General features: G+C 43.9%; 1 long non-coding RNA gene across 1 annotated transcript; it reads left to right on the forward strand.

Annotated features, from left to right (window-relative positions):
* The first annotated feature begins 107 nt into the window (after positions 1-107).
* Positions 108-11,226, forward strand: LOC125100807 (uncharacterized). Its single transcript, XR_007127663.1, has 3 exons — positions 108-322; positions 1,591-1,713; positions 10,871-11,226. It is a non-coding gene; the product is annotated as an uncharacterized LOC125100807 (long non-coding RNA).
* The last annotated feature ends 144 nt before the right edge of the window (positions 11,227-11,370 follow it).

Here is an 11,370-nt window from a genome sequence, read left to right on the forward strand (position 1 = left end):
AGCTCCCCCTCTCTCCGCTCTTCGCGGGCTGCTGGGGATTGTAGTTCTCCGGGTCCTGACGCCTTGGTCTTTGGCTGCAGCTGTAGGGTCGGACTACAAAGCCCAGGATCCGTCGCGGTCCCTCCTTTGAGGCCCCTCCACTTCCGGAGATCGCCTCAGCGTGGTCCCAGAGAGAAGGGGGAAGGGCCTTAATCACGCCAGCGACGAGGCGACCAATGATGGCTGAGATGGGCGTGTTGTGGAAGTCGGGGGCTCAGGCCTCACCCCGCCCTTGAAAGATAAGGGAAAGGGTATTCCGTGCTGGTGCTTGTGTTGCTGTTCTGTAAGTCGCGGACGTCCCCCGGAGGTAGAAAACGTGGTCGTTTACCATGGAAAGCCTACCTGCCGGACTGTAGGTCCGCTGTTTAGGCAGAACATTGAATGCATTTATAAATTCAAGTCATTCACAACGCGACCCCCTGGCTTAATAGAGGCACCTCGAATGTTGTTGGGGTTGGAATAATAAAAATAATGGCAAAAATAATAACTCACATTTACTGAATGCTTGCCATGTCCTAGGCACTCTGCTAAGCCCATTTAGTGAAATTATTTAGTTCGGTTGAGCAACTTTGTAAACTGCGTTACAACCATTACCACGCATTTTGAGGATGGGGTGGGATCTGAGAAGTTTAATAACTTGTGGGACACGTGCTCTTTGCCACAGTTCCATGCAGTCCGGCTCTGTCCTTCCAAAGGGGAGAATCTCCGGAGAAGAAAATTAGACGCTCCAGTTCTCACAGGAAAGACGGAGACCCCTTTCCCTATGCCTCCTAGATTCCGAGTTTTCTAGCTGGAACAGGAAGGGATGACACCAGGGATCTTCTCCTGGCCTCCCTTCAGCCCCTCTACCTCAGATGGTTTGAGAGTGGGCCCTGGACGATTAAGCTTTACTGTCCCTCCCCTGTGAAGGATGACACAAGGATTGTGACTATGGACAGAAAGGGACACAAACTACCCAAGGAGCATGTCCTGAGAGCTGGCACTTCGCAGTTAAAATCTAAATTTTAATTTAGATTTAATCCTCACAACCACCCTTTGAAATATAATGAATAAGAACTTCGGATTTCAATTTTTGGTCCAATAACTTGACAATAAATTTGGGCAAATTACTTCATCTCTCTGATTCTCATTGGAAATAATGATGTCTATATTCCATGGGATTGGGATGGGGATTAGACGAAAGAAGGGATAAAAAGTGGTTAACTCATTGCCTGTCATATGGGTAGTTATCAGTAAGTGATGACTACATCTATTATTGCTATTGTTACCCTTATTGTAAATATGAAGAATGGTTATCTATGCTGTTAGGCTAAGGTAATTATTTAGGATTGGACCTCAGGTCTAATTGGTACTTTGAGGTACCTTATTTTTTGTTATTTTGACCCCAGTTTCCACATTTGTTGTTTGGAAAAATATTTTTATTTTTATTTTTTATAGAAACGGTCTTTTGAGTTCCCAGATGTGTGTGTGACCCGATAACTGAACCATGACTCGTAGACTTAACCTTCTTTTCCTCTTCTTTTCCCCCTCTTCCCATTCTATCACATACAGAACTATGGATGTCCTCAAATGGTCCTGTTTGCCCACAGTTTTATTGGGTGAGAATCACGATTTCTGATCGTATTTAGCTTCAAAAACTGTGAAGTATCTATTACGGGTTAACCTGCTGTTTTTGTAAGTATCGTGTACATACCCTGTTCTCTACCAACATATATCTTCTGGTTATTTCCGGCCTCTTTCTGATAGCATCAGCTTGGAAATCAAAGGGGAAGTGATAAGTGTGTCTTGTGATAGGTTGGCCATGGACTGAGAGGCAGGAGAGCTAGAAATGAGAAGTCATAAAAATTTGGATGAGTGTTGGACACAGGCACTTGCTAGTTTCTGTGGCCACAGAGATGAATGACATGTGGATATGACCTTAGCTTAATTTAACTTAAAAGTTAGGTTTATACTGGTGATGATATGTGCCAGAAAACACTGAACTTTGAATAATGAGAATTCTAGTCTTAGATCAGCCACAGAATTTCGGTGTGATCCTGGGAAAGTCTCTGGGTTTCAGATTACCCATTTTAAAATGAAACAGTTGGGGTTTCTTCCCTTTCTGATTTTTGAGGTTCACTAAAATGTCTCTTTTTCAGGAACATTATGAGATGTATTCAACTGTGCTTTCCTTTAGGTTTTTCCCAGTGTTATTGAAACTGATAAGGTTATCCTGCTTCAGTTTTTGACCGGAAAGTTTCTTCTGCAGCCCCTGTTGCCTGTCAGCCCAATCCCTCCCTCCAGTACTGTCTGGGTACCTGCATTTTCTCTCTTCTCTAGCATGTTCTAAAAACCCCTCCCTGCAGAGCCAATGTGGGAGCTGGGGAGAATATGTGAAGGGGCTAAGAGACTGTCTTCCTGTCTCAATACTTATAGTTTACAAGACACAATAAATTCACACTACCTTGCAAAGGAACAGAGGAGAGCTACCACATCCTCATTTTACTTTTACCAAGTGGGTATCCATTGAGGTAGGTGGTAGATTATACCTAATGATGATTATGAGGTCTCTTGGCATAAAGTAAACACACACACACACACACACACACACCCCTAGCTTCAAAGCCCAGACCAAGCTTGTGACAATGGATTCTGTCTCTAATTAGATGGTCGAGAATATGTTCCAGTCAGTCCTTGGATCCACAAACACAAACTAGCATCTTACTGTGGGAGGGCGTCATTTGTATGAGCGTCATCAGCATCACCATAAAACTGGAAGCACAGTTTTACACAAAAATGTTAATTGAGCTTTGACTATGTTCTGGGCACTGGAATACATGCTAGGAAGAGAGAGAGGTGAAAAAGAGAGAACTAATAATCAAGTCAACTAATCGGTGAACAAGAATAGGCTGTGATATCTAATGTGAAAGAAGTAATCAGGCTGATGTGCTAGGGAAGAGGAGGAAGGATTTATTTTATTATTTTTTTATAAATTATTTGTGCATTTGTTTATTTTTTATTTTATTAACGTATAATATATTATTTGCCCCAGGGGTACAGGTCTGTGAATCATCAGGCTTACACATTTGACAGCACTCACCATAGCACATATCCTCCCCAGTGTCCATCACCCAACCACTCTCTCCCTACCCCCCTCTCCCCAGCAACCCTCAGTTTGTTTTGTGAGATTAAGAGTCTCTTATGGTTTGTCTCCCTCCCGATCCCACCTTGTTTTATTTTTTCCCTCCCTAGCCCCCATGGCGCCCTGCCCTGCCTCTCAAATTCCTCATATCAGAGAGATCATATGATAATTGTCTTTCTCTGATTGACTTATCTCGCTTAGCATAATACCTTCTGGTTCCATCCATGACCTTGCAAATAGCAAGATTTTGGGTTTTTTTGATGGCTGCATAGTATTCATATGTGTGTGTGTGTGTGTGTACACGTATATATATATGTGTGTGTGTGTGTGTACACGTACACACATATATATATACGTGTACACACACACGCATATATATACGTGTACATATGTGTGTGTATATATATATATATATATATATATATATATATATACGTGTACACACACACACGTATATATACCACATCATCTTTATCCATTATCTGTTGATGGACATCTAGGCTCTTTCCATAGTTTGGCTGTTGTGGACATTGCTGCTATAAACATTCGGGCGCACATGGGAAGGCTTTATTTTAGTTTGGACAGTCAGAGAAGGCCTCTTCCAGAAGGTAGTGTATGAGCTAGAATCCTTACAAGTTGCTGGGGAAGTCAGAAGTGTGACTGGCACTGGAGGTATATTTGGCTTGAGGAACAGAGCCCACAATATAGGCACTTGAGAATAAAGTGTATTGGAGTAAAGTGACTGGAGGTGAAGTTGGAGAAGTGGATATGCTGGGCCTTGAGGACCCCTGGAAAATTTTAAGCAGGGCATTGAAATGATCTATGATTTTAGAAAGCCACTCTGGCTGCTCTGTGGAGAATAGGTGGACCAGAGAGGTGCCATGAGTTAGAAATGGAAGGCTAGTCACTCTAGGCTCCTCCGTCACCCTCCTGGCCCCATGCAAGCAGTCACCAAGTCTGAGGCGCTCCACTCTGGGAACTGTGTGGGAACTTGTGTCAGTTTGGTGGCGGCAGAGATGGAGACAAGCTCTGGGATGAGCACATCATTTTTTTTTAAAGATTTTTAAAAAGTATTTATTTATTTGACACAGAGAGAGAGAGAGATCACAAGTAGGCAGAGAGGCAGGCAGAGAGAGAGGGTAAACAGGCTCCCCACTGAGCAGAGAGCCCGCTGTGGGGCTCAATCTCAGGACCTGAGATCATGTCCTGAGCCGAAGGCTTAACCCACTGAGGCTTAACCCACTGAGCCTCCCAGGCACCCCGAGAACATCATTTAACAACTGCTTACTGAGCTTCCTACAGTGTGCCAGGCACTGTTCTAGGTATTCAGGGTGTGCTGAGGAACAGGACAAAGTCCCACCCTCCTGGAGTTTACATTTCAGGGGGACATAGAGAGTAAACAAGTAGACAGCATCCACCCACTTGCCCAACACAGAAAGCTGGGAGTCATCCTAGACTTCTCTCGCCCCCTTCTAGCCCACATCCAACCAGTCGCTAAGTCCTCATTGCTGTCCTTGTGTCTCTTCTTCCTGTCCAGCCTCACTGCTTTCATCCAAGCATCAGTCTCCACATCTCCATATATACTCTTGTAGGTCCTTCCTGCCTCTTGACTGGCTTTTTCCATCTACACTCCTTGCTGATACCAGAGTGAGTTTTCGCAAAAGCAAACTGGACTGTATCATTTCCAGGGTTTAGAACCGTGTCTCTCCCCTGATGTTGTCTTCAGGATAAAATCCCAGCCCTTTAGCCTAGGATATAAGACCTATTATGACTGGCTGCTCTAAACTTCTTTAGCTGCATCCCTTTCACCCATGCACCCTGATGATATGCTGTGATAAGACAAAAACTGCTTATAGCAGATGGAGTACATGTTACTGCCTGATGCTTCTATCCCTTTTGTATCTGTAAGGCTCTCTTCTTGACTTCCCATTGAACACCTATTCATAGTTTAAAGCCCAACTCAGAAATCCCCTCCCCTGGAAAGACTTCCTTTCCTCTAAGCTACTTCTGGTCCCTGCACAACCTTCTTTTTGCCTCTCTTTGCATAGTAATATAGTGATCCCTTCACTTGCTTGTCCCCTTCAATATCAGATGAATTCTTTGATTGCTAGGATTGTGACGTATTCTGTTTGGTGTCCTCAAGCTTAGCATGGGGTCTGTAACAGAACGGTGGCTCACAAATAAATAAATTGGATGAGCTTGTATACAAGTCCTTCAAATACAACCTGGAAACTCTCAGCCTTCTAGAAACTTCCAACAACCAGTAATTATTGATCACAAAGGCAGCTTAGTAGGAGTGAATTATTGTACTTTATAGGGTTAATATTGAAGAGAGTATGGCCTGGGAGCCATCATGAACTTTCTAACACTGTGTGTAATCAGGGGCACCTCTAATTATAGCTGGGCCTCTTGCTGGACCTGGGATACCTGCAGAAGTGTGTTTATCAAGGCCTTGAACTAGGTTAGAGTAGAGTTCAATGGTAAAAGTTAGGCATCAAATTAGGCAGGATTAGGTTTTGAGCTTTCATTGGTTATGCAACTTTGAAGTGGTAATTTCCCTGTCTATGTCTTGGCCTCCTCATCTGTAAAAGGAGGATAAATAAGGCTCCCACCATTCAGCCTTTGTAAAGATGAAATGACTTCCTGCATCTAAAGTGCTTAACAAAGTATCTGACATACAGAGCAAAAGGGTGGCCTTGTTGGTGACTATTAGGAAGACAAATCATTCTTGCTAATATTTGAGCCTCAGTGTAAAGGTCCCTTTTCTCCCTCTCTAGTGCACACGGGCTGACTTGATTAGAGTGTCTATTTGACTTTCTTGTAAAACTTGAGTACTTTGTTCATAGCTTTCATCATGAGACTATTTGTGTCACGTTTAGTCTGACTTCCTCACTCAGCTCAGAAAGCTCCCAGAGGGCATGGACTCTGTTCTTTACCCCACTCTTTTTTTTTTCTTTTAAAATTTTATTTATTCATTTAAGAGAGGGAGAGAGAGCATGAGGACGAGGAGAAGCAGACTCCCTATTGAGTGTGGAGCCCGATATGGAACTCAATACCATGACCCTGAGATCATGGCCCTGAGATTATGACCTGAGCCGAAGGCAGACACTTAACTGACCAAGCTGCACAGATGCCCCTATTTCTCAACTCTTAACACAGTTCCTGGCCCAGAGAAAGCTCTCACTGACTATTGAATGATTGAATGAAAAAGCCTTTTCTACTGGCATGCTGTGTTGCCGTGGGATATTTGTGTGTGTGTGTGTGTGTATGTGTGTGTGTGTAGAGGGGCTATTTGGTGGGATTAGAAGTAAAAGCACTGGTAGAGAGTCCATGGTAATGATGAATAGTTAGGGACCTCTGCACCAATGAGACAAGAGACTAAGAAGACATAAAGACAGTCCCCTGCATCATAGGATTTTTGAGGCTATTACTGCCTTAGGCTATGAGGCCAGTGTGTAGGTTAAGAATAGTTTGCACAGTTCTACTTTGGAAATCAGGGCTTTGACAGAGCTTAGCCAGTTACCCAGCAAGAATAGCTAGTCATTTCTGGAGCTCAGAACCTTATGAAAATTCCGGAACTGGGGAATAATTAAAAAAAAATTTTTTTTCTTACTTTGAAAGGCAGGAATAAAAAAACCCTACCCTCATTTTCAATATTCTCTTTATCTACAATATAAATTATCTGACACTTCCTGTGCACAAACCCATAGATGAGAGGAAGGAAGGAGCCAGGAATAAACCCAAGTGCCTCACATGAAGGCATCAAATGAGGGATGAGGAACAGTAAAGAGTATAGTGTGGTGGCCAGACTAGAGGAATGCTAGGCAAAGTGTGGCACACAGGTGTGTGCAGACCCCTGACTGTCATTAGCTCCCAGTGGGATATGGAGCCTGCAGCACAATGTAAAGCAACTGCTTCACTGAGCACACTATTTTTAGTCTAACTGATACTCTTTTCATAGCGAGATATGCTCCATGAAGGTAGCCCTTCATTATTTTACATTTTTTCAAACTATTTTATTTATTTGACAGAGAGATCACAAGAAGGCAGTGAGGCAGGCAGAGAGAGGGGGGAGGCAGGTTCCCTGCTGAGCACAGAGCGCAATGCGGGGCTTGATCCCAGGACCCTGAGACCATGACCTGAGTGGAAGGCAGAGGCTTAACACTGAGCCACCCAGGCGCCCATTATTTTACATTTTGGCCTGACCTTTTACTGCCTCAGGCTTGGACCAGTAACAAACAGTTTACTGATAGCTGCTTTGAACAATACAGGTCTAGAGCATGGACTTTGAAATCAGTCAGACTTGGTTGTACTAGTTAAGCAAGTCCTCTAAGTTATCTGAGCCTTGGATTCCAAATCTGGAAAATGGCAGTTCATTCTTACCCACCAGTGTTTTGAGCACAATAGTATATTCTAGGTACTATTTTACCAGTTGAGGATATTGCAGTGACCTTGGCTGATGGGATTCTTGCTTTTGAGGGGCTTTAATGATAAAGAAGTGAGATAATTACAGTTTATAATACATGCTGTTAAGAAAGTCAAATAATGGGTTACCTGGGTGGCTTAGTCCTTTAAGTGTCTGTCTGCAGCTCAGGTCATGTGGGATCCACCCCGCATCAGGCTCCCTGCTCAGTGGGGAGTCTGCTCCTCTTCTCCCTCTCCCCCTCCTCCCTGCTTGTGCTCTGTTGCTCTCTTTCTCAAATAAGTAAATAAAATATATTTTTTAAGATTTTATTTATTTATTTGACAGAGATCACAAGTAGGCAGAGAGGCAGGCAGAGAGGGAGGGGGAAGCAGGCTCCCCTCTGAGCAGAGAGCCCGATGTGGGGCTCGATCCCAGGACCCGAGGATCATGACCTGAGCCGAAGGCAGAGGCTTTAACCCACTGAGCCACCCAGGCACCCCAGTAAATAAAATATTTTTTTAAAAAATGAATTAAAGGGGCGCCTGGGTGGCTCAGTGGTTAAGCCTCTGCCTTCAGCTCGGGTCGTGATCTCAGGGTCCTGGGATCGAGTCCCGCATCGGGCTCTCTGTTCTGCAGGGAGCCTGCTTCCTCCTCTCTCTCTCTCTCTGCTTGCCTCTCTGCCCACTTGTGATCTCTCTCTGTCAAATAAATAAAATCTTAAAAAAAATGAATTAAAAAAAAAAGAAAGTCAACTAACTGATGTGTAACAGATTGATTGATTAGGAAATGGTTGACTTGAGAAGTTTAAGAAGCAACCAGTTATGCAAAAAACTCGAGGATGAGTATTCCAAGTAGAAGGTAGAGCATGTACCAAGGCTCTGAGGCATGTTGGGGAAACAAGGTGACCAGTGTGCCTAGAGTGGAGTAAAGCAGGGAGGTAGAGGGTGGAGAGGTGAGGTCAGATAGGATCCAGTTCATGCAGGTCTAGTAGAACACACAGAAAGGGTTTGGATTCTGATCTTAAAGCAATACAAAACCTTTGGAGGATTTTAAACTAGGTCATAAAATTTCTTGGAAACCATGTTAAACACTTATTCCAGAGAACAACAGAGACCCTTCAAAGATTTAAAAGCAGGCGAGTATCAGGATTAGAACCAGGGTTTAGAAAGTTTACTCTGGGGCGCCTGGGTGGCTCAGTGGGTTAAGCCGCTGCCTTCGGCTCAGGTCATGATCTCAGGGTCCTGGGATCGAGTCCCGCATCGGGCTCTCTGCTCAGCAGGGAGCCTGCTTCCTCCTCTCTCTCTCTGCCTGCCTCTCTGTCTACTTGTGATCTCTCTCTGTCAAATAAATAAATAAAATCTTTAAAAAAAAAAAAAAAAAGAAAGTTTACTCTGGCTGTGGTAAAGGTAACAGCTTAGATGGAGCTCAGGCAAAGAGACCAGCCAGGGGAAGACATTCTGACTGTGGAATGAGTGCATAAGTGTAAGAGTGATTGAGTTAGCATCATTAACTAGACCACAAGCTCCCTTATGTCATGAGCCTCACCAACTCTTATTTTGGATGTTTTACAACATAAGCATTAGGTCTTTGTGAAGGTCAATGTTTAATTCATATGCAGGTCGTTGAATTTCATATACAGGTCGTTGAATTGACTAGCTAACAGAAAATCAACCTAGCTTCTCCATCCCCTCTACAGAAGCTGAATCATTGTGCAGAGCACTGATCGTATCCATGTTGTATTTGTCTGTCTCCTTAACCTTGTTCACTTCTTGCCTGTTTACATTGACACCCACTGATGGTCGAGGCTACAGGTGAGTCAGTTTCTAGCAGCAACTGAACTGGAGCAATTAACATCTGGAACCAAATAAATGCCTAAGCCCTGTTTGGAATGTCTGCTTCTAGAGTCATCCAGCCACAGAGTCTGTTGCACAAGGCAAACTTTCATTTGGCCTGCTTAGTAGAATTGTCAGTGCTCCTACATGAGAGAAGACCTATTCATTACCAGAGGCTTTGCTAGCCAACATTGGCTCAGTCAATATCAAGGAACAGTGATGAGTAATGTTTATTGACCAGCTACTGTGTACCAGGCTCTGGGCTGAGGGTTTACATTTTTTCTCTCATTTTAAATCTCACAACAATCTTATACAATAGGTGTTCTTAACTAATTCAATTTTATTTTAGTTATTTATTTATTTTTTACATGTGTGAAGGTTTTTTAAAGATTTTATTTTATTTTATTTTTTTAAAAGATTTTATTTATTTGACAGAGAGAGATCACAAGTGGGCAGAGAGGCAAGCAGAGAGAGAGAGAGGAGGAAGCAGGCTCCCTGTGGAGCAGAGAGCCTGATGCGGGACTCGATCCCAGGACCCCAAGATCATGACCTGAGCCGAAGGCAGAGGCTTAACCCATTGAGCCACCCAGGTACCCCTAAAGATTTTATTTTATTTTTTTTTAAAGATTTTATTTATTCATTTGACAGAGAGAGAGAGAGAGATCACAAGTAGGCAGAGAGGCAGGCAGAGAGAGAGGGAAGCAGACTCCCCGCCGAGGAGAGAGCCCGATGCGGGACCCGATCCCAGACCCCGGGACCATGACCCGAGCCGAAGGCAGAGGCTTTAACCCACTGAGCCACCCAGGTGCCCCTAAAGATTTTATTTTTAAGTAATCCCTACACCCTATGTGGGGCTTGAACTTACAACTTTGAGGTCATCAGTCACATGCTCCACTGAGTGAGCCAGCCCTTAACACTATTTTAAAGAGAAAGAAATTGAGAATTAGAGAGACTAAGTAACTTACCTAATGTCATATAACTAATAGGATGGTGACCAGGATTTATGCCTAGTTCTCTTTGATTCCAAAACCTTGTGTCATTTTAATAGTAATTTTAAATTTACTTTATATGTAATGACTCTTTATAATTATTAAGATTATATATGTTTATTGTCATAACTCAAACAATTTAAGATTATATAAAGTAACTATGGGAACTGTCTGTTCTGGCTATCTATCGTTGTGTAAAAAATCACTCCTGTGCTTAGTGACTTAAAAAAAAAAAACAGCAGTGATTTAGGGGATGCTGTGGGCCATGGCTGCTGAGCAGCACGTGGCCCCAGGAGCCAGTTCTGAGGTGGCTGTGGGGACATGGGGCTGGCCTGGAGGCCTTGGGAGAAGGCAGGCTGGGGCCAGGGTCTGGAACCACTGGTTTGTCTACACTTGCAAAGTCTGTGGGACACTGTCCTCCAAGCACATCTCCAGACTGGCCTGTCACCAAGGTGTGGTCATGGTGACCTGCCCCTGTTGCCAGAAGCACTGTGTCATCGTGGACAAACTGGGCTGATTCTTGGACCTGGATAGGAAGAGTATTGAAGAAATCCTGCTGGTCAGAGGGGATAAGCTGTGCTGAGCGGCTGGCGATGGGGCCCTAGAGCTGGTTGGGAACCCCAAATCCACTGCTGCTCCAGAAGGGGGTGAGGACGAGGATCTCACTTATCCTGGCAAGGTGGAGCTCAGATGACCCTAACTTTTGCCTTCGAGAAGATCCTTCAGCCACAAGCCCTTCTAGACTTGCCTGTTTTCTAGCAATAAAAAGATATCCCTTGGAAATAGAAAGCAATAATTTGATTCTCTCTCATGGTTCTGAGGCCTGCCTGGTTCATCTAGTCCTATCTCACTCATTGTCTCTTACGTGCTTATGGTTGGATCTCGGCTGGGGCTGGAATTTTCTTAGTTTTCTTGCTCCCATGCTGACTACAGACTGGGACCATAGTGGGGCTTTCTAGACACAATCCCTTGGCCCTGGGCTTT

The sequence above is a fragment of the Lutra lutra genome, chromosome 5 (genome assembly GCF_902655055.1).
Source record: "Lutra lutra chromosome 5, mLutLut1.2, whole genome shotgun sequence".
NCBI lineage: Eukaryota > Metazoa > Chordata > Mammalia > Carnivora > Mustelidae > Lutra > Lutra lutra.